At 39.5% G+C, this 21,677-nt stretch overlaps 1 long non-coding RNA gene across 1 annotated transcript; it reads right to left on the reverse strand.

Moving 5' to 3' along the window:
- Positions 1–3,894: 3,894 nt before the first annotated feature.
- LOC131424722 (uncharacterized) lies at positions 3,895–21,677 on the reverse strand. Its single transcript, XR_009228186.1, has 4 exons — positions 21,255–21,677; positions 13,889–13,987; positions 7,220–7,289; positions 3,895–3,998 (listed from the first exon to the last, which is right to left on the reverse strand). It is a non-coding gene; the product is annotated as an uncharacterized LOC131424722 (long non-coding RNA).

The following is a 21,677-nucleotide window of genomic DNA, read 5'->3' on the forward strand; positions in this document are numbered from 1 at the left end:
TACTGCATTTCCACAGCCTTTCATGGTATCATATTCCCAACAGTCCACCCACCATTTCTTTACAAGGCTGATTGTCTACTGAGTACCACCAAGGCACAAAGATGCTAGGAGAGCAGCCAGGGACACTGATACAGAGATTAGGGGATTGTGTCTGGACATGCCACCTGGCTGGGGAACCATATGCCTTGTAAGTGAACTTAAATGATGCATGAGCTCAGAAAAATAAAAGGATGCAGAATTTCCACTAGAATTTGCTAGAGAGGAACAAGAAGGGCCTTTTTGTTAGGTTGTATTAAGTTGAATGGCACTGAAGAAAGCCTTCAGACTCTCTACAAGACAAATCCTTGTTGCTCCAAAAACTATTCTTGACTGTTCAGTCTACATGGCTACAGTTAGTTTAGATCAGCAGTCATTTACTGAGATACTTCTGTGGATAGGACCTGTCATAGACACTAAGCATTCAGAAATAAGAATTAGTATCCCAGGTTTGCCACAAACTCACAATGCGGTGGAGAGCTATGTTAGTCAGCTTTCCCTAACTGTGACAAAATACCTGAGAAAATCAACTTACAGTAGAAAAGATCTTTTTGGCTCTCAGTTTCAGAGGTTCTAGTCCATGGTCAGTTGCCTTCTTTGCTTTGGGCCTGAGATGAGGCAGTATTATCACGGTGGTAGGAGCATGTAGTAGAGGAGGCCACTCATCACATGGCAGCCAGGAAGCAGAAAGAAAGAGAGGAGGGAGTCAGTTACAAGATATATTCTTTGAGGGCACAACCACTGACCTATTTCCTCCAGCTAGGTACCAGCTCCTAAAGTTTCCACCACCTTCCAATAATCCATTCACTTATGAATCAGTCAATGGACTCATCCATTGGTGAGATGAGAGCCCTCATGATCTACTTGCTACAATTTCTACCTCTGAACATTGCTGCATGGAGAACACATGAGCCTGTGGGGGACATGCTAGACCCAAACTATAACAGGAGGTAAAGAATCCTAGCACATTGCTCTTCTAGCTACATTATCAGTTGGGCTTTTACTCTCCAATGCATCCCCAGCTAACAGCCTACCACCTGAGCCTCTAAGTGCTTGAATAAATTAACTGCAATACATGTTGAATCATTTGAAAGCAAAATGTTGAAGCCCAGGGCCCCCTAAGTCTTTGAAGTACATACCCTTCCAACCTCTTACAACCAAAAAGCTTTAACCCTAAAGCTTTTAACCTAAAAGGTTAAAAATGAATTTCTTTTCTTTTTATTTTTTTTTGTTCCCTTTAATACACCCAAGAGTTTTTGCTACTGCCTGGACACCTTGAGATTTTTAAATTAGAACACTCTGCTGAAATCCCATACATCCATCTGTACTTGGAATGAGGGAAGGAGGGATGGTTGAAGAATAAACAAAAGGACATACATGGTAAAACCTTACCCAAGGTATGTATTCATGCTTCTAATGATGTCTGGAAATTTCCTTCTCTCCAAACCTGTGATAACTGATCCTTGCTGAGTGTCCTTCCATAAACAATGGACAAAACATTGGTAAGTTTTGTCATAGAACGTTTATTTTTTTTTTACTTATTTATTTAGAACAATAAAAATGTAACATACAAGTAAAATTCTATAAATTTCATTATTGGAATAAAGAAAGAAATCAAAATACATTGAAAAAGGTTAATCTGTTTCAGTCACTTTTTAAAAAGTTTTTATTTGCTTTTCAACAATCTTCTAAGGTAGGTATTAGGGCTTTCATTTTATATATGAGGAACCTGAATTAAAGAGTGACATAGTGAAGTCTGATGGTTGAAAATGTAAGCTCTGGACTCTCGGCAGCTGCCCCCCGCCCAGCTGCTCTGAGCCTGAGTTTCATCTTTAAGGTAAGATTGTATGGGGTGGAGGATCAGTTATCACAGATTTGGAGAGGAGAAGGAAATTTGCAGACACCATTAAAAGCATGAATTTGTACCTGGAGTAAGGTTTTTGTCTCCTACAATTATTTTGTTTGTTTTCTTCTTCCTTCCCTCTTCCCTAATCCAAAGTCTGAAGTCCAAAATACTCCAATATCTGAAATATTCTGAGCACCAACATGATGCTACAAGTGGTAAATTCCACACCCAACTTCATGTGACAGGTTGCAGTAAAACAAAACAAACATTGTACTAAAAATACAGTATTGTGTTCTATAAAATTACCTTTAGGCCATGTATATAATATGCATATGAAAAAATGAATTTCACATTTAGACTTGAGTCTCATCTCTTAACATATTTCATTTTGCACAGCAAATTTTCTTTAAAGAATCCAAAATCTAAAACATGTTTTGGGGCTAAGGCTGTGGCTCAGTGGTAGAGTACTTGCATAGGATGCATGAGGCACTGGGTTCAATCCTCAGCACCACATAAAAATAGACAAATAAAATAAAGGCATTCTGTCCATCTACAACTACAAAATAATTATTTAATTAATTAAAAAATAAATGAAGTCTGTTTTGGTCCTGAGCACTTTGAATAAGGGATGCTCAACCTGCTTATATACACAGTGTCTTCTCACTCTGTACCATATTTAGAAGGTCCTAATTCAATTTTTCTACAGTAAAGAAATAACATCCTTCCTACCAAGCCAATGTTAAGAATGTTTTCTAAGGCTAAGTGCTAAAGGATTGGAGAACTTATTAAACGGTGATTGACCACTATGCCCTTCAAAAAAAAAAAAAAAAGAGAGAGGTTCCAAGCCTAAGTTATGGCCAAAGCACCAGAAAATATATAAACCTTGTGGCATCAACTGATACTGCTTTGATGTAGTCATTTATAAGAGGAGAACATTGCTGCCTGGAGGTATCGAAGGTTCTGAGGACATTGTACCTTTAAAGCCTGACTTAGTGCCCAAAGTCAAAAAATAACTTCCCACCAAAAAAGTGGGAACTTCTCCCTCCTTAAATCAGCAACGCAGAATTTAAAAGTGTGTGATACTAAACATAATAAAAAAGTATATATATATACTTCATATATATATATATATATATATATATATGAAAAGTAAAGTAATAAATAAAAATGTGACCTGTTACTTTACAGTGTGCTCAGTTACCATCACAACAGGGATTAGATAGCTTTTAAGCTATTAAGCATCAAATTCTTCTATTCCCAGGCAGGAACCCACTTTTCTCCTTTGTAGAAGTCATTACTTATTTCCATATTTGCTTCCAAATTAAAATCGCAGAAGGCTATTTCCTTTCCAAAAGGCAAAAATGAATCTATATTGTAATTCCTGTGGATAAGATTTAGTGTCTTTGTCACCACTTTGTCTTTTGTTTGCGTTTGTGGTGCTGGGGATCAAACCTAAGGCTTTAAACATGATAGGCAAGCACTCTACGACTGAGCTATATTACAGCCCCGTCACCACACTGTGGTCATGAGAGTAGAAGACTGCCACATGGTAATGCAAGGCCATATTTAAAATCAATCAATGAGATCCACTCATCACTGTTTCCTTGTAGGTCGTGAAAATATAAGAACCTTTTCTAGAAGGATAAAGGTAAACTCACAATACACTATCTTCACATCAAGAGGACAGCTCTGAAAAGAGTTTATTTCCAGAGCAGTTTCACAAATCATAAATCTAAACCTTCTGTACAGATAGTGTTTTTAGCAGGCTTATGTGAAGGAAACCAATTGCTTTAGGGAAATAAAGCTAATTAGCAAATCTGTTTATACTCCAATAAGTGAATTAATAGATTATGTTGTGTTCTTGACAGCTAGTACCAATATTTCCAGTACCTAATAACCTACAAAAACTGTGTTTGTATTTCACAGGTGGAATTTTCCACAATTCTTGCATTTCACAGGGAACCAAGCTCAGATGCTAAGGGAAAAGTTCCAATAGAAAAGTGCAATACTTGCCTTAAATATTTAGCTTTTCAAACTGAAATGTTCAAATTGAAGTATTATAAATGTCATTTTCCTTCCTGTTGTAACACACAGGATGTATTACCTGCAGTAAAACCTGTTACATGGAACCAAAATAATGGTAAGATTAGAAAGATAGAGAATTGATCGTGCTAAATAACTTCATGCTATATAAGAAGCACATTTCAGTTTAATCTTCCATGTGACCCAGAAGTGCATAAAGTCACTTTACACATTGTCTCAATGAAACAATACAACTTAATACCATATCCATAAGCGGTTTATAAATATAAGTGCTGCTATAGTTTTGATGTTGAAAGTCTCCCCAAAGGCTCGTTTATTAAAGGGTTGGTCTCCAGGGTGGCACTATGGGGAATAGTAGAACCTTTAGGCTGTGGGAACTAGTGGGAGGTTTTTAGGTCATTAAGGGTGTGTCCCTGTAGGGGATTGTGAAACCCTGGTCACTTCTTTGATCCCAGGTCGTGATATAAGAATCTGTTGTACCACATGCTCCCACCATGATGTGTTGTCTTACCTCGGGGCCCAAAGCTGTGGAGCTGATTGGTCATGGACTGAAACTTCCAAAACTGGGAGACAAAATAACCCTTTTTCCTTTGTAGGTTAATTATCTTGGATATTTCATTATAGTGAGAGAAAACTAATGAACACAAATGGTTAACCAATCTAGGAAACTGACATACCAGGTTTTATAAAGTAGTCAATAGATCAAAAAGGGATTTCCAGGGCTCAGTCCTAAGAGTTACCCAATAATTATAACAAATTAAATTATCATGATTACATATCAACTGACAAAATGGTTTCTTGCTTTGGAGCATATATAAATGTTAATAACCTCCTACATGGTGTCATCTCCTTTGACAGCTGCCATTTCCAAATCTACACCAGACTTCCTGGCCCTCTGGTGAAGGTCAGTGGCACAAACCCGAGGAGTGGTATCCCCAGCTCTGCTGCCACATCTTCCAAAAGAGAATCACCATAGCGATCACTCTGATGGGAATCTGATCACCAGATGAACACACTAAAGGTAATGGCATCTACAACTTGTATTTATGAGGCTGCAGTCACTTCTGGTATTTATGATCATCAGATGCATGGCTAGTAACTACTGAATAAAGATATATAGGTTGGGTCTTCATAAAACATCTGTGGGCTATTAAAGAAATGGCTAATCTTAACTTTTAAAATCCCCTGAATTTTCTCAACAATTCTCTAGGGGGGACTGATCCAGTCAATTACATATCAAAAACTCTAATCTCTAATTCATTCTCTGACAGTGATCTGCTGAGACAAACCATGTGAAATAGAATAGCTAAAGCTAGAGGTTTAAAATTTTGGAATTCTAAAATAGACAGGACTTTAATGATCATCTAATTCAACAAACCTTAGCTTTTGAGGATTCATTAGCCATTTGGGGAATCTGATAAAAGCCACGGATCTTCTCCCTCAAGTGAAAAACATTTCTTGCTTATAATTTCAGAGGCACCCCAGCTTCCCTGAAGCTGGTCCTGGAATGCCAATTTAATACTTTATAATAAAAATAATTTAATACACCAATTTAATACTTCATATAATCCAACCATCTAGTTATAGATAAAGAAAGCAAGGGAAAGAGAGGCTAAGTGGCTCATCCAGGATCACATAGCTTGTTAGGGACAGAGGCAAAGTGAAAATCCTGTTCTTCCCATTCTTTCTCTGCTCTCATCTGCTGTGTCAGACTCTACGTGGACTTGTAGTTAATGACAAGGGCGACCGGATGTATCTGAAAAGTGTTTAAATGCTCTGCTGGGTCAATCTTATTCACTGGCCAAAGAATGATTACTCAGTGCATGGAATTAGAATTAATACCCCTAGTCCTCTTTCTAGTCAAGTACAAAATCATTTTCTCTGTTGTTAATTCTCCACCTATTCAGAATCACCCCTGGCCTCTTCCTCCAACACCATCAACACTTTCTTAAAATCCCTCCTTCCTGTTTCCTGAGACATGGCACCATCCAGATTTCCCCCCAATGTCTTCAGAGGGTCTCCCCTCCACCATTTTATTTCTCATTCTTTGCCACCATTCTCCTTCTTTCCAGGGGTTCCCTAAAGCTAGATTCCCCTCTGCTTTACAGCCAATCCCATCCCTCCCAATAGGACCTCAACAGTTACTTCTATGAATGCAAATTCCTGCCCTAAACTAGTTTCTTTTTCCACCCTTTCAACATTGACACACTGGTGTCTTGGACTCTGTAGTGATGTCTAGCTCTTTAGTTGGCACGTACATAGCAAGAGGTATAAATATGGATAAATTGACATTTTAAGATTGTGAATGAAAGATAATGTACAAATAACAAATCTACCACCAATTTTTCTGATTTAGAAAAAGTTTTTGTAAATCTGACAATATTTTGCTGTCTTTTTTTGCAGTATACTGTAATAATCTTACTCCCTCCCCAATATCCCCCACATTGCTTTTTTAAAAAGGGGATATGCCTCCCCCTAGTGGATAATAATGATATTAAAAACAATCCCTCCCAATTCTTGGATATATTCTGAAATCCTCACTAATGAAACTAAGTAGTATATACTAACTACATCTAGACAACTAAATATTCAAAGCTCCTCATGTTTATATTCCACTTTTATTTTTTATGATGATGGAGACTGAACCCAGGGCCCCCATGCATGCTAAGCACATGCTCTACCACCAAGCTACATTCCCAACCACCCTTCCTATTTTGTCTCCTGTTGAACTTGATCATTCTAAGGGACTGATGTTTCTTAAATTGAGATACATTTTAATGCATTTAATTTAATGCTTCAAAAAGAAATATTCGGTAAAGCAACTAGAAGTTACCTCAGTACTTGACTGCAAAAGACATTCTTTGTTAACCCCAAAAATCTAATGCACTGTGATAATGAGGCCAGACTCCGGGATTTGGTTCTAGTAAAGTCAGCAAATATTTACTGGTCTCATAGTTACTTGTTTCACATTGCCTCCAGGGAGCCATCTTAAAAATATCTTCCCCAAGCTGCAGAAGACCTGGAGTGGCTGATAGCAAACAACCAGTACAGTTCTAATTCTGACTGCAAATCACCCCAAAATGCTGGTGGGTTAACAACAGCTTTTAAGTATTTTTCTATAAAGTGGTAAATAGTTTCTTTTCACAGAACTATGACAAGGTGGCTAATATTGATTGAGTTATTTACTGAATACATAAGTTTTATTAAGTGTGTGGGGGGCTCACATTCGTAAAGTCTGAGACTCTGCTAAATATTGGAAATTATGATGTCTAGATGACAAATATTTTTGATTACCTTTTTTGGTGAATATCCTTTATTCAAAGAACCATGGTAGTCTGTGCAGAATCAGGAACATGCCCAAGTTCTAAAATATAGAAATAGAATATTATTCACTGCAAAATTTATTTGGCTATCTCAGAGGCAATCGTTTGGATTAATCAACCTTTTAATTATTTGCAAGGCTACATTAAACATTAAAATTGCAATATTTATATTGTTTAATATGAACTAATCCCATATAAATTTCAAAATGTAATCAATAGAAAGATATGACATATCATCAAAGTGATGAAGAAAGGCTTTAAAATGACTAAACAAAGTAACAACTTCCCTTTTGTGATCTCTTAGCAGTTTTAATTCCTAAGTTTTATTTATTAATATCTAAAAGTTATCAATATTATACATTCATTACTAGACCTAATTCTCTAAACTCTAATTACTAGACTCTAATTCTCATGAGAAATCAATGATTTCACATTTGGTTGACAGACTATAGTAACAAATGCAGAAAAGTAAGAGAGTAGTTTGGAGTAAGAATTACCATAGGTGGTGAAGTTATTCAAAAGTAACCCGTTTGTGATTGAAATGCTGTTTAAAGCACAAACTAGATGGTCTACTTATGCTACTAAGGGGACAGTTTTTTTAAAAAATTCTACCCAGTAAAGAAGCTTTTTATATAGAATAAATATCACAAAGTTGATGATATAACTACATAAAAGCTTTTACATATTCTCTAACAAGCTAATAATCGATTAAGCGTAATTTATGTCTAATAAATCTGTGTAAATGGAATTTTTGCTGTGATATTCCATGCCTCTGGCCAATTCCTAGACCTGACATATTAAAATAAGAAAATTTAATCCACTGAAACCAACTGACATTTATCACATGCTATATATGACAGCATGGGCTATTTTCCACATTAAGACTTTTCATAATTTTAATGACTATATAAGACATTATTGCCAGGATCTGGCCCATTACTTAACTATTTCTTTATTTGGGGTCATTTAGGTTTTTCTTTTATAAAATGTTTCATAAATAAGACTACAATATCAATACAATTTTTGTGAACAAAGCCCTTTATTGTTAGCTGTATTATACTTCCTTAAGATAATTCTGACTTAAGCATGGTAAATAACAAAATGTCCTCACATTATTTTCTAACAATAATACCACCTAATGTTGTAGGGACAAACGAGGCAAGACACCGAAGATAGCAGGAAACAGTTTTATTTGGCTGCAGCCAGGTTCAGAGGGTACAGCCTTTGCTGTAATCAATCAATCCCCTGAACCCTGAGTTCAGGGGGTTTCAGTGTTTTATACCCGGCATGTAAGGGGAGGGGCTCAGAAGTTCACAGTCTGCATAAGTTCACATAAAAGCAGCTTTTTCTTTCACTGTTTTGGGCAAGTTAACTCTTCAAGGACAACACCTAAGAAGGGGGAGCTTCATCTCCCCTTTCTTTCCTCCCCTGCCAGCTGTTACCATGGGCCCAATTGTAACTTATCTTAAAAATGTAGACATCTCTGTGAAGCTCAGCTCAAGGCCAGAGGCCTTGTTTGTACATTTCTTCAAAGTGCTATACTGGATATGTTTGTAAAAACTAGTAAGGGGGTGTCCAGCACCTGGAATGCTGGTATCTTTTTGGCCAGTGGCCAAGTAAACATGGTGACACGAAAATAGGAAGTTTATCTACATTAAACTCTTTTGCAGAGACTCTTTTGCTGACAGTCCTAAAATCAGCCATGGTGAAGATTTCTGGAGAGGCCCAGTTAAGATTTTTCAGTTGTGAAAGGAGGTGCCACTTCAATTCCCCCCTTTAATGATGCTTCCCATAATTTAATCCTTTAAATTTAAGAGCCTCATTACTATTATCTTGGCTTAAAGCCTTATATAATGCCAAAACCTTAGTTGTTGTCATCCTTTCAACAGCAGCTTTTTTAGTGGACCCAATAGTTTTAATGCACGGTGGAGCCAAATATGGGAGCAATGAACAGGTTAACAGCAGAATACCCATTACACCAGTTAAGTTTTTAAATCTACCAAGAGTTGAAAACCATCTCCCAAAAGCAAGTTTGGGACCCAAACTTTAATGCCCTTCTAGGTATGAACTAGGACATGTGCTAGTTCTCTTGTGTTTTGGCTATATTCTTAACTGTTTGTCTATTGTCATCCATTTGGATGCAACAACTCTCCACATATTTCTTTTTCCTCAGCCAGTAGGTAATCTAATGTCAAGCAGTTTTGATAGGTAGCCACTAGCATCTGGTCTGTTTTGTGGCTAGGAGGTCAAAGGCTGTGGCAGTCTGATTAATAATAATTTTTAGTACAGCTTGTAAGTGGATAATTCTGTTTAACATGTCAATAGGAGTTCTGTAGCTCCAACTGCCATTTTGTGCCCAGGTATCTGGAGCATAAGTGGCAATAATCTTCTGGGGTGGCCAGTTACCTTCACCCCAAGATTGGTGACTTCCTAAATCAAGTTTCTTTCCAATGGACCTCTTTTTCCTTTCCAAACAGTCATCCATCTATAGCATTCCTCTGCTGGGACAGGTCCTAAATATATGTTTTACCATCTCTTGGTTACAGTGAATTGTCTTGACACATGGTTCATATGATCTCCATGGTTGGAATAGGAGTAGAACAGAACCTCTTAAGGTTATCAAAGGAAACCAAACTAAATAATAGACTAACATTTTGGTTAGCATAGGTTAAACAGCATAAATTAACAAAGCCAAACTAATAACACCAAACAAATCCTAGAAAACTTATATAAGCAAGATAAAAAAATATAAGTGAAATTTTGTTACCTGGAGTCCAGTCAGTAGGAGTTACTGTTATCAAACCAGTACCAAAAACCAAATAGAGAATTGTGTATATATCTAGAAGCAAGGAGTGGCAAAGCATTACAGCATAGGAACTATCTCAGAGGTTGAAAGAGTTCATTAGTCTTGGTGGGAAGTTTATCTTTCACCGTGCATTGATCAGCCAGTCCCTCCTGTGTGGCTGAAACAGGGCCTTAGTCTCCTTAAGCTTTGGCCATGCGTAGACCAGTCAGCTTCTGGTGTGAATGGAGCAGGGCTGTTGTCCTTCTGATTCTCAAGCTTCTCGGGTGCTCCTTTTTCTTCCAGATGGTCAGCTTCAAGGGCATAGCAGCATCTGGAGAGCACTCCCAGTCCTCAGCTGCAGGAATGAGTCTGGTGTAGTGAATCCAGAGACTTATCTCTGCAAACTTTACTGCAGTTGGGGTGGATAAAATAACATTGAAAGGGCCCCTCCAAAGAAGTTTAGGGGCTGAATGTTTTATGTTTTGACCCAGACTCAATCTCCAGGCTTGAAGAAGTGTGCACCTGGGTCAAATTTACTGACAATCTTTCTCTAACCCATTGGTTGAGAACCTGTAAAGTTTTCCCTAAGACCTGAAGCTGTCGATCCATGGTTAATTTTCCTATCTCTCTTAAGTCTCCCTGTAGTCCCCTAGTAAGAGGGGGGCCTCCCATATATTATCTCAAAAGAAAAGAATCTAGTCCTCCTAGTGGGAGTGGATGTAATCCACAGGGAGTTCATCACAATGTGAGTCTCCTGACACAGCTTACCCAATTGAGCCTTACAGTCCTGTTCATCCTTTTAACTTTACCAGAACTCTGCAGCCTATAGGCAGTACATAACTTTCATCTGATATTTAAACTCTTGTTCAGTGATCCTATCACTTCTGCCCCAAAACTGTCCCATTGTCTGAGCCAATAATTATTGGGACACTAAACCTTGGAATAATTTCACAGAGAAGCATCCTAGTATCTCCTTAGTCTTTTTAGTGCGAGTGGGAAAAGTTTCCACCCAGTCAGAGTATGAACACACAAAAAACCAAAAGTTATTTATAGCCCCGTGAGCATGGTAGTTCAGTGAAGTTTACTTTCAAGTCTTCAAAAGGTGCTCCTCCTATAGTTTGGATTCCTGGTGGGAGCTTTGGCCCTTGACAAGGATTGTTGTGAGCACAAACCTCATATTATTTGCAGATCATCCAGGTGTTGCTTGTGGGCTAGGGGGCATAGAAATGTCGACTCAGAACTGTCTCAAGTGTTGTATGTCCAACATGTTTTTCTGCAAAACAGTCTGATAAAGGCTGGGGCTAGAATCTCCAGGATGGCTATTCCAGCCATCAGAAAATCTCCACTATCCACCTGGGAGAAAAAAAAATTTTTTCAGTCTTAAACCACTTACTTTCATGTTGGGAGTATGTTGGCTCCCATTCTGTTAGATACTCAGCCAGGCAGAAGTGCAGAACTTAAACCTGGGACTGGATTTTCTTCCTGTTTCTTGCAGACAGCTAACCTGTCCTCTCTGTCAGCTCTCCAGTTGCCCTGAAAAACCACAGTGTTTTCCTTTCGATGACCTTGGCAATATATAATCATAACCTTCCTGGGAGCCCACAGTGCATCCAAAGAATTTCTTACCATACATCATGTCCCCCCCTGTTTTTTCTCTCCTGAGTTAATTAGCCTACATAAGGCCTTATGAACATGAAGGGTAGAGAACGCATATTTTGAGTCTATGTAAATATCCACACAGAATCCTGCTGTCAACTGAGGTGCTTGAGTCAAAGCAATAAGTCTTCCTTTTTGTGCTGAAGTTCCCTAAAGCAGAGACTCTGCCTCGACAGTAGAGTCCAGAGTGACCATTGCATATCCAGCAAAACATACCTCATCTTTTATAAAACTGCTTCCATCTGTGAAGTACTCTGCATCAGCATCCTGAGAGGTTGGTCTGTTAGGTCTGGCCTGCTGGAGAACACTTTATCCATGACCTCAACACATTTGTGGTCAGGTTTTCCAGGTCCAATGGGCAGCAAAGTCGCTGGGTTTAGAGTTCTGATGACCTCAACGCAGATATATGGGTTTTCACATAACATGTCCTGATATGTGACCATTTTTTTCATTAGTCAACCAATAGTGTCCTTTATATTTTAACAATGTCAAAATGGAATGAGGAACTCTGAAAACCAGTTCTTGCCCATGGCCAGTTTATCAGCTTCCAACACCAGAAGAGCTGTGGCTGTAAGGGCCCATAAATAAGGTGGCCAGCCCTGGGCTACAGAGTACAGCTGTTTAGACAAATAGGACACTGGACGGTGCCATGTCCCCAGCATCTGAGTCAAAACTCCCATAGCCATTCCAGATCAATCATGGACATATAGAAAGAAAGGCTTTGTGAGGTCAGGGAGCCCTAATCCAGGTGCACTGGTGAGTACTTGTTTAATGTCCTCAAAGGCCTTTTGCTTAGATGACCCCCATATTAGAGGATCTCATTCTCCCCCCTTTGTGGCTTCATAGAGGGGTTTTTGTCATAACTAAAAGTTGGGGATCCATATATGGCTGAACCCAGTAGCCCCCAAGAATTCTCTAGTCTGATGGCAGGTTGAAGGGACTGGAATTGAGCAGATCTGTTTCTTTTGAGGCTCAGTGGTTGTTCTGTTCTGTTGCTGAGTCAGATGGTGACCAATGTATTTGACCTTTTTCTTGATAGATATGGGCTTTTAAGTCAGAGTCCAGTGCTGTCCCAAGGATGGTGTACTCGAGCCCCTGGGAGGAACTGTCATTTAGGGAAGGGAGGCATACATAGAACCTCTGGCATTTTAAGATGAAGGAATTTTTTTTGTTATCTCCCAGTGCAGGATCTTGGCCGCTGGGATTCTCCAACTCTTAATTCTAATGTAATCTTAGCAGAGACTGATGACCTGGGACATAATTTGTATAAAAGTCACCTATGTCAATCTCACTGTGGGCTGTCTGCCAAGGTTCGAGGGCAGTGGTGCGGTTCCGTGAAGGTCCCAGTGTGGCAGCCACATTGTGCTTACCTAGGTGTTGCTCTTTGACTGTGTGGCTTTCTCCTCTTCCCAGGTGGGAGCCTGCTCTAATTGTATATAGCTGCTGTCCCGCTTGTGTTTTGTTCAAAATGTTGTAGGGCCAAAGAGGCAAGGCACCGAAGATAGCAGGAAACAGTTTTTTTTGGCTGCAGCCAGGTTCAGAGGGTACAGCCTTTGCTGTAATCAATCAAACTCAGGGTTCAGGGAGTTTCAGAGTTTTATACCCAGTGTGTAAGGGGAGGGGCTCAGAAGTTCACAGTCTGCATAAGTTCACATAAAAGCAGCTTTTTCTTTCACTGTTTTGGGCAAGTTAACTCTTCAAGGACAACACCTAAGAAGGGGGAGCTTCATCTCCCCTTTCTTTCCTCCCCTGCCAGCTGTTACCATGGGCCCAATTGTAACTTATCTTAAAAATGTAGACATCTCTGTGAAGCTCAGCTCAAGGCCAGAGGCCTTGTTTGTACATTTCTTCAAAGTGCTATACTGGATATGTTTGTAAAAACTAGTAAGGGGGTGTCCAGCACCTGGAGTGCTGGTATCTTCTCGGCCAGTGGCCAAGTAAACAGGGTGACACGAAAATAGGAAGTTTATCTACATTGAACTCTTTTGCAGAGACTCTTTTGCTGACAGTCCTAAAATCAGCCATGGTGAAGATTTCTGGAGAGGCCCAGTTAAGATTTTTCAGTTGAGAAAGGGGGGTACCACTTCACTAACATCTTTTAAATTTCACAAAGAGTCACTTACATAAATATTGTCTTAGATAGTTTCCCTTTAAGATATGGTTACATGGTTATTAAAGTGACTACAATAGTTAACTTACAGGCAATTTTACTTTTGCAGCAGTTAGCAGGCACACAGTTCCCTCGAAAAGAAAATCAAAACTCAAATGACCATGCTTCTCTCCATAGGAGCTGAGGAACTAAAAGAAAAGCACAAAATATAATTTACTTGGTAACATTTAACAGTGGTTTAACCATAATTGAAAAAAACTATTAATGAGAAAAATCTATTTCCTTTACATTATTCAAATATAGAAGCTGTGGATCTGTACTCGTGTATTTTGAGGGTATGCCTCTGGCAATGCTCCATTAATGAGGCTTTTGTCACTGTATTTTACATTCAAGCAATGCCATATGGGGGTGATAATCTACCTACTTAGTCATGCTAACTAAAAGAAAAGTAAATTATTACAAGATGCCATGGTTGGATGTGTTCCCCCAAAAGCAAGGTTTGGGGAGCTATAAACTACCCAGTCTGAGGTATTTGTACAGCACTACACAATGGACTATATTATAAAAACAGACAAGAAAGGAGAAAACTATCTATGACAATAGTAGATACCCTTATTTCCACTTACCTCCAGAAATTATTTCCTTTATATGTCAAATATCTTATAAAAATTATATATTTCTGATTCATCAGGTACATTCATTTCTGACAAACATGAGAAGTCAATAGTGACCTGAAAAGGGAAAATTTATTCTTATCAAGCCCTGACTCTCTCCTTCCATCATTCTAAATTAACTGGTTTTTATTAAAGTTACTCCATTATTAAAAACTTCATGAAAAGTCAGTTCTAAAAGTAGGGGATAACAGGCATATAAATCTAAAGCAAAAAAAATCATAAAATATTGTTATTGTCTGAAGGTAGCAGCTCTGTCTTGACTGGTGTGTCCCTTACTTATGCCAGATGGGTCCTTACTTAGCCAGTTGGCAGAATTAATGGTTGAAAAAGGGAAAATAGCTCTTTATCTAAAAGATTCCTTTTCTCATCTTGTTCACTTTTCATAAGCTATAATGGCATTACCTAGGATTAAGTTTCTGATTTCTATTAATTGCCATAGAAGCCTGTATTTTTTAAATGAAATTCCTAAAACCTGCTGTAAACATTTTATGTAAAGATTTTTTTTTTCCAACAGTGGAAATATATTCCACTACATATAAACCTTCACACAGCAGTCTTAAGTAAATACATAAAATAAATGCGGCATTAGATGTATTTCTTAATTCCTGATATATACATTTACAGGCTTTTCTGTATGATGTAACTACAACATCTTATGATAGATGGATAGCGTTGCAATCATAAAAGAGCAAACTCAGACATGACACAATTGGAAAATCATTAAAATACAAGAAGAAAAATTCTTCAAAGATAAATAGTCCCATCATTAATTATGTTATTTCTCCAGGATACTGGAGCTCAGAAAGATCAACAGCAACCACTTTGAAAGGAGAAGCAGTCCCATCCAATGAAACTTTGTCCGCCAATCTCCAATTAAGGGATTCTCCAGACTGCACACAGAACAGAATCTTTTCATCACAAGACTTCACTGAAGGAAGAAAAATCACACTTTGAGATTTCATGTCAAGATCTTTAATCAAAGGGATTCAAGTGCAAAATTCAAACAGGGCACAACGAGTTGTTGTGTCGGTAATCGTGGGAATATTGTGGAAAGGGAGAAAAGACAGACAAGAACAAATGGATGCCACAAAAATCAGACAAAGCCTGCTTTGTGGATGATGGATAATTCAAATGACACCACAGGCTGCTCAGGGACAACATGAAGTCCATGATAGAGACTTACACATGCTTCAAATGAATGTCATGTATTTTTACATGTTTTCATGTTCAGATTCTTGAATCATATCTGCTGGTGTCTCAATAGTCCAGAAATAAATGAAGTAGCTCATGAAATCTGCTTTCTTCAAGAAAGGTATTTGAACCAGTCCAAGACACAGTGGAAAATTCAAAACAAATCAGCACTAGCTTTCAGTCTTCCTTCCCTTCAGCGTGCAGGAATTTGAAAGCAGCTCAAGCCAGGAGGTGAGGGTTCAAGGACACAGAGCAGCAGACGTCTAGCCCTCTCCCAGGGCTACAGTGTACTATGAATGAAGTAAGTTACCTTCTTTGGGGGACAGAGCCCAAGGGTTGGAGGTTCATTGGACTCTGTCTCACTCTAACTATAGGGCTGAGGATCATTGAAGAATTAAATGAGCCAATGTGCTCTACCATGTGTTAATCAACATTTTTAAAAAGTAAAGAGATGAGAAAGTAACACAAATAATCATCTTACTGTATTTCTCTGTGATTTATGTTTACAAAAGTTTTATTTTTTTGTTGAGATCCCTAGGTTTTTGAAAGGTAAACACAAGTTGATTTTAGTATAAATACGGTGATAAAAATAAAGACAGAAGTTATACTAGGTTTGGGAAATAGGTCATAATTCTAGTTTGTATTCCCAAGGCCTAGCAGAATGCTCAAGGAATATTCCAGAAAACCTAACAAATATGTATAAGACTAATTAATATGCTAGGGTAATAAATCTATGGATCATTGATAAATAACTATAATATTGTGTGCATGAGGCACAACACCAAGCAGATGAATAAATCCTGGTCCCAGTACTGGAAGGGCTTATAAGACCTCTTTATAGGAAAATGGGGGCATTTGCCAGCTACAGTCAATTTCTTCACTTATGATCTTCCTTCCTAACGTCAAATGTGGGGTCCCAGCATCAGGTAAACTATTCTGCTCCCTAGGTTCAGGTAACTGTAGCCTGACTGAGCCCCCAAATGTAGGGATCATTGGCTTATCACTGGGGTACACTCTACTTTTCTCCTCAAGATCACCCCTGGCTCAGGGGGACTTTCTCAGAGGCAGGACTTCTGGGAGGCCGGTGTATCTAGAGAAAGCTCCCGCACTCTGCTTGAATTCTTAAAGTCATTCAGAGCTTGCATTAGTACTGGGGAACAGATTGCAAACCAGAGAAAGAATATAGCACAACCAACACTGGACTACTTGGGAACCCTCAGGGAAATCCTGAAACTGCTCTCATTTATTTAGGAGTCCTATAGTCTGAAACCTCAATTCACTGAATCTGGATCTCACACATCCCCACCTCCAACCCTCTGAACCCTAGATGTTTCCAAGAATATTGAATAACTGTGTCTCAATAATATGGCCTACCCTTTGCAGTTTCACGGGGAAAAAAATGTCTCAGAATGCTGTTTGTCTTTGAACTGCTGCAGTTAAAACTTGATGTAGCTGACCTCTTCCTGTGCTCAAACATTCTGAGTTATACACACCTTATAAAACTGGACTAAACAGAGCAAGAGACTGTGAATTCTCTGAAAATAAAGGGAATATGTCATATTCCCTTTTGAACAGCTGGAGCCTATCATTGTGTGCTTAATTAAAACAACTAGTTAGTACTCATCTAGCAGGACCATGCTGATAAAATGGTAACTGTAGCTTCTTACCACCTAATACTTGGTATTATGGTTTGGATAGGAAGTGTACTCCCAAATCGGGGTATACTCTGTTAATTGCAGGAATATTCAGAGGTGGAATGATTATGTTATGAGAGCTATAACCTAATCAGTCCATCCTAGTTTGAATGGACTCACTGGATGGTAACTGTAGGCAGATGGGGCATGGCTGGAGCAGGCAGGTCACTGGGGCGTGCCTGGAAGGGTTCCTCTTCCCCACAGCACCTTCCCCTCCCCTCTTCCCTGCCACCATGAAGGGAGAAGCCTCCCTCAGCGGTGACCTTCTGCGATGATGTGCTGCTACACCTTGGGCCCAGAGCAAGGGAGTCTGCCCATCATGGATTAAATCTCTGAAACCCTGAGAAAATAAACTTTTATTCCTCTAAATCATTCTTATCAGGTATTTTGGTCACAGTGACCTAACGCTGACTAACACACTTGTATTACATCACTTGGCTGAGTTTTTATGTACAGGTTTTTTGAGAGAATGAGATAATAAGAATATGCATTGCCTCCTTAGGCACAGTAGGGTCACAAGATAAAGGAAATTATGCACAAAAATGGGAATTCTCTACTCCACTGGAGTCTGTAGATATGAGATATAGATACCACCAGTTATTCATTTTCTCAGTTTCCATTTGTTGTGAGCACCATTCACCCTGAAACGCTTAACACAACTACATTGCATACAATAGTTCTCAGTAGCTTGAGTTCTGTATGCATGTATGCTGTTTTATAGCTTAGGAAGCACATTCACATGTGAATTATCAAAATTGGTCAATTTTTAGCCTCCTCTTAGCTATATGCTTTATGTTTTTAGTTTCACTTTATGCTCACAATAAACCATCCAGGTATTATAATATGTCCACTCCACACACTTGAAAAATAGACCTTCTGAGAAGTTTACAGTACTAGCAAGTATGTAAACAGAACTGGAAACCAGATTTGTCCAACTATAAATTTAGAATTCTTTCCAGTATAAAAACTGGCCTCATGGTATGATCTTCACTTTAGCCTTGTGCTATAAATATAATACTATCACTTTCCAGATTCATGAATTTAATAAAGATGTGCAATAACCTTAGTGCCAAGCACCAATCTAGGCACTGAAGACACAGTTCACATCTAGGATGGAGATGGGGAGACAGGGTTTTAACCAAACATTTGTCAGCTGGAAATTGCAGTCAGCCATGCACTGTTCAGGGGAAGAATATTCCAAATGGAGAGACTTGTATGTGCAAAGCCCCGGAGACAGGGTTATGCTTGGCATATTGGAGTAATAACTGGGAGGCCAACAATTGCAGTGTTGGTAAGTGACAAATGACAGCAGAAACAGATGACAGAAAAAATAAAGACTAAATCAAAATCCTGCAGGTCCCTGAATGAGCTAAATCAATGAAGAGTTTTGATCTATTGCCGGACCCAATTAACTTGTATATTACTCCTGTAGCTGTGTGGAGTATGAAGGCCAGGGAGGGCTGGGGTTGTGGCTCAGCGGTAGAGCGCTCAACCTCACACGTGCAAGGCCCTGGGTTCGATCCTCAGCACCACATAAAAATAAATAAAATAAAAGTATTATGTTCAACTACAACTAAAAAATAAAAAAAGAAAGCAAGGGAAAAACCAGGGAGACCAGGTAGGAGGCTAGACTACAGTTCAATTAGAGAGAGGGTGGTTTAGGCTAGTCTGATGGTAGAAATCAAGTTGACTGAAGGATTTTGGCTTGAGAATGGAGAGAGCCTTGGACTGTTCTGTGCTTCTGTAGCAGAATACCACAGTCAGTGTAATTTATAAAGAACAGAGATTTCTTTCCTATAGTTCTGGAGGTTGGGAAGTCGAACATCAAGACATCTGGTATCTGGCAAGGGCCCTCTTGGATTATCTCCTGGCAGAAGGTGGAAGGGCAAGAGAGAGCAGGAGAGGGCCAAAGTCACTTTTTTAAATATTTATTTTTTATTTGTACACAATACATTTATTTTGTTTATTTATTTTATGTGGTGCTGAGGATTGAACCCAGGACCTCATACATGCTAGGCGAGCACTCTACTGCTGAGCCACAACCCCAGTCCCTAAAGTCACTTTTATAACAACCCAATTCTCACAATAACACACCCATTCTCATGATAGGACATTAATCTCTCCACGAGGACAGATCCTCCTGACCTAACCACCTTTTAAAATGCTCCCAGTCAACACTGTTATACTAGGCACTAAATTTCCAGCACATGAATTTTGAAGACACATTGAAACCATAATAGATAGGGTCGCCATTTACTGGGATGGACAAGACTTGGGGAAAAGCAGATTTGGGGGTGAAGATCAGGATTCACTACTTTAGACACACTACTTTTGAGATGACTATCATGGAAGATGTCAAAAAGCCATCTGGATGCCTGAGCCTGGGGTTTAGAGAAGAACATGTCGACATTGGAGGCATACAGGTGGGAGTTTGTCAAGGTATTGATTTTAAATGTCATAGAGGAGAGCATGCAGGGGAGTAGAAAAGAGGCCTCTTACACCCCAAACATCAGCATTTAGAGAAGAGGAGGAAAAACCAGTCAGGTAGACTGAGAAGAAGCAGACAAAGAGGGAGAAATAAAACCTCGTAAGACTTCAAGGAGAAAGCATTTCAAGGAGAGTGGTCAATTTTCTTAACCATCACTGATAAGTCAAGGAAGACAAGAATCAAGAATTCACTGAATTTAGCAGTCATTGGACAATGGATAGAGATTATTTGTCTCAGGTTCCTGAAATGAGCAAGATGAAGATCTGAGCAAGTAAATAATTGATTAACTAGACCAGATGCCATAGTGCACACCTGTAATCCCAGTGACTGGGAAGGCTGCAACAGGAGGATCACAAGTTCAAGACCAGCCTCAGCAATTTAGCAAGACCCTGTCTCAAAATTTAAAAAAATAAATAAATAAATAAAAAGGACTGGGGAGGAAGGTAGCTCACTGGTAAAGCACTTCAGGATTCGTTCCCCAGTACTGGGGATCTGGGGAGGGGGGATGGGGGTGGAATAACAGAGGTCACATTGCCAATTAGCAGTAGAACTGTGTCCAAAACCGGAACACAAGGTTTTCTGAAGTTAGCCGTGTTTCTTCAATTCCAGACCAGAACTTTTCTTCAATACCATTTTCTGATCTCATCTTTCCCAAGTGGTAAACTGTGATTTATTAAGGGGACACTCAAAGAATATTGACTTTAAACAAAAAAGAATAAACTTCAATAGAAGAATCTCAGGGCACAATGACAGACAATGGTTTAAATTTTACGATCAAGTCAAGGGCCCTTCAAATTAAATGAAATAGGCAATCACTGCAAGAGGGTGTCAAATGGACTTAGTGCTCCTCAAAAGGAATTCTCTGTTTGTTCTATTTCACAAGATGACTTTCGTACAAATAAATAAACACCCACGACCATATGTTACTACTAACTTGTAGTCAGGACTGGAATAATAGGGTGTGATTGCCCAATTTCTTTCTTTAATTTCTTCATCAATTTGCCTAATAAACGGGGAGAATGGGAATATATTTTTACTTGTGCGTTTTTAATCAAACAAATGTTTAAGGAGCCAAAGGGACAAGGAAACAGAATAGAATTTAATAGCCCCTTCTGTCTTCAATCCACAACCAACGACAACCAAAAAGCTCCGCCATCCCAGGAGTCCACTCCAGCAAGCGTTTGCTGTATGATTTTGCAGAATAGGAAGTGATGGTTTCCAAAGGAAGGTAGAGCAGAGGTGGGAAGAAGAGCAGCCAACTAGCACCAAAACAAGGCTCAGAACTGAACAGTTAGAAGTTCAGGACAGGAGGGAGGGACTGAGTGTCACAGGGTAGGTTAGGGCGGGGAAGCAGCCACTTTTCTAGGGATGAAGAAGTTAAGCAAGGAGCCTGCACCACGCAACTTACCTCCGGAGAGGCAGGTTAAGGACGCGTGGTGAAGAGCTCAGCTGTGGGCTGTAACTTTCCAACGTTAGTCAGGGTCATCGCTGGGATTTTGGTGTGTCCCTGCAAGGATGCAATGAAATCCTCGCGCCTGGTCGCTTTTTATTCCCGGCAGGAGGAGGTGGAAAGGTTCCGGGGACTCACGTAGAGACGAACGCCGGGCCCAAGTGGCTCCTGAGTTTTGCGATGTAGCCACGTAGTTAGGGTTCGCAGAAGGGGGAGGCGGAGGCGCGGCCACGCAGCCTTCGAGCCACCCTGGCCACCCGCACAGCCCCCAGCCCAGTCTCCGAGAAACTCTGCAGTAGCGGCAGCCCGCCGGAGTCCCGAGTCGGAACTGGAGAGCGTCCCATCGCAGGAACAGCGCGGTGGTCACCCATCACCGCTGCT

The sequence above is a fragment of the Marmota monax genome, unplaced genomic scaffold (genome assembly GCF_021218885.2).
Source record: "Marmota monax isolate L192 unplaced genomic scaffold, Marmota_monax_Labrador192_F-V1.1 WCK01_AAM20220418_F8-fsc00002, whole genome shotgun sequence".
Taxonomy (NCBI): Eukaryota; Metazoa; Chordata; class Mammalia; order Rodentia; family Sciuridae; genus Marmota; species Marmota monax.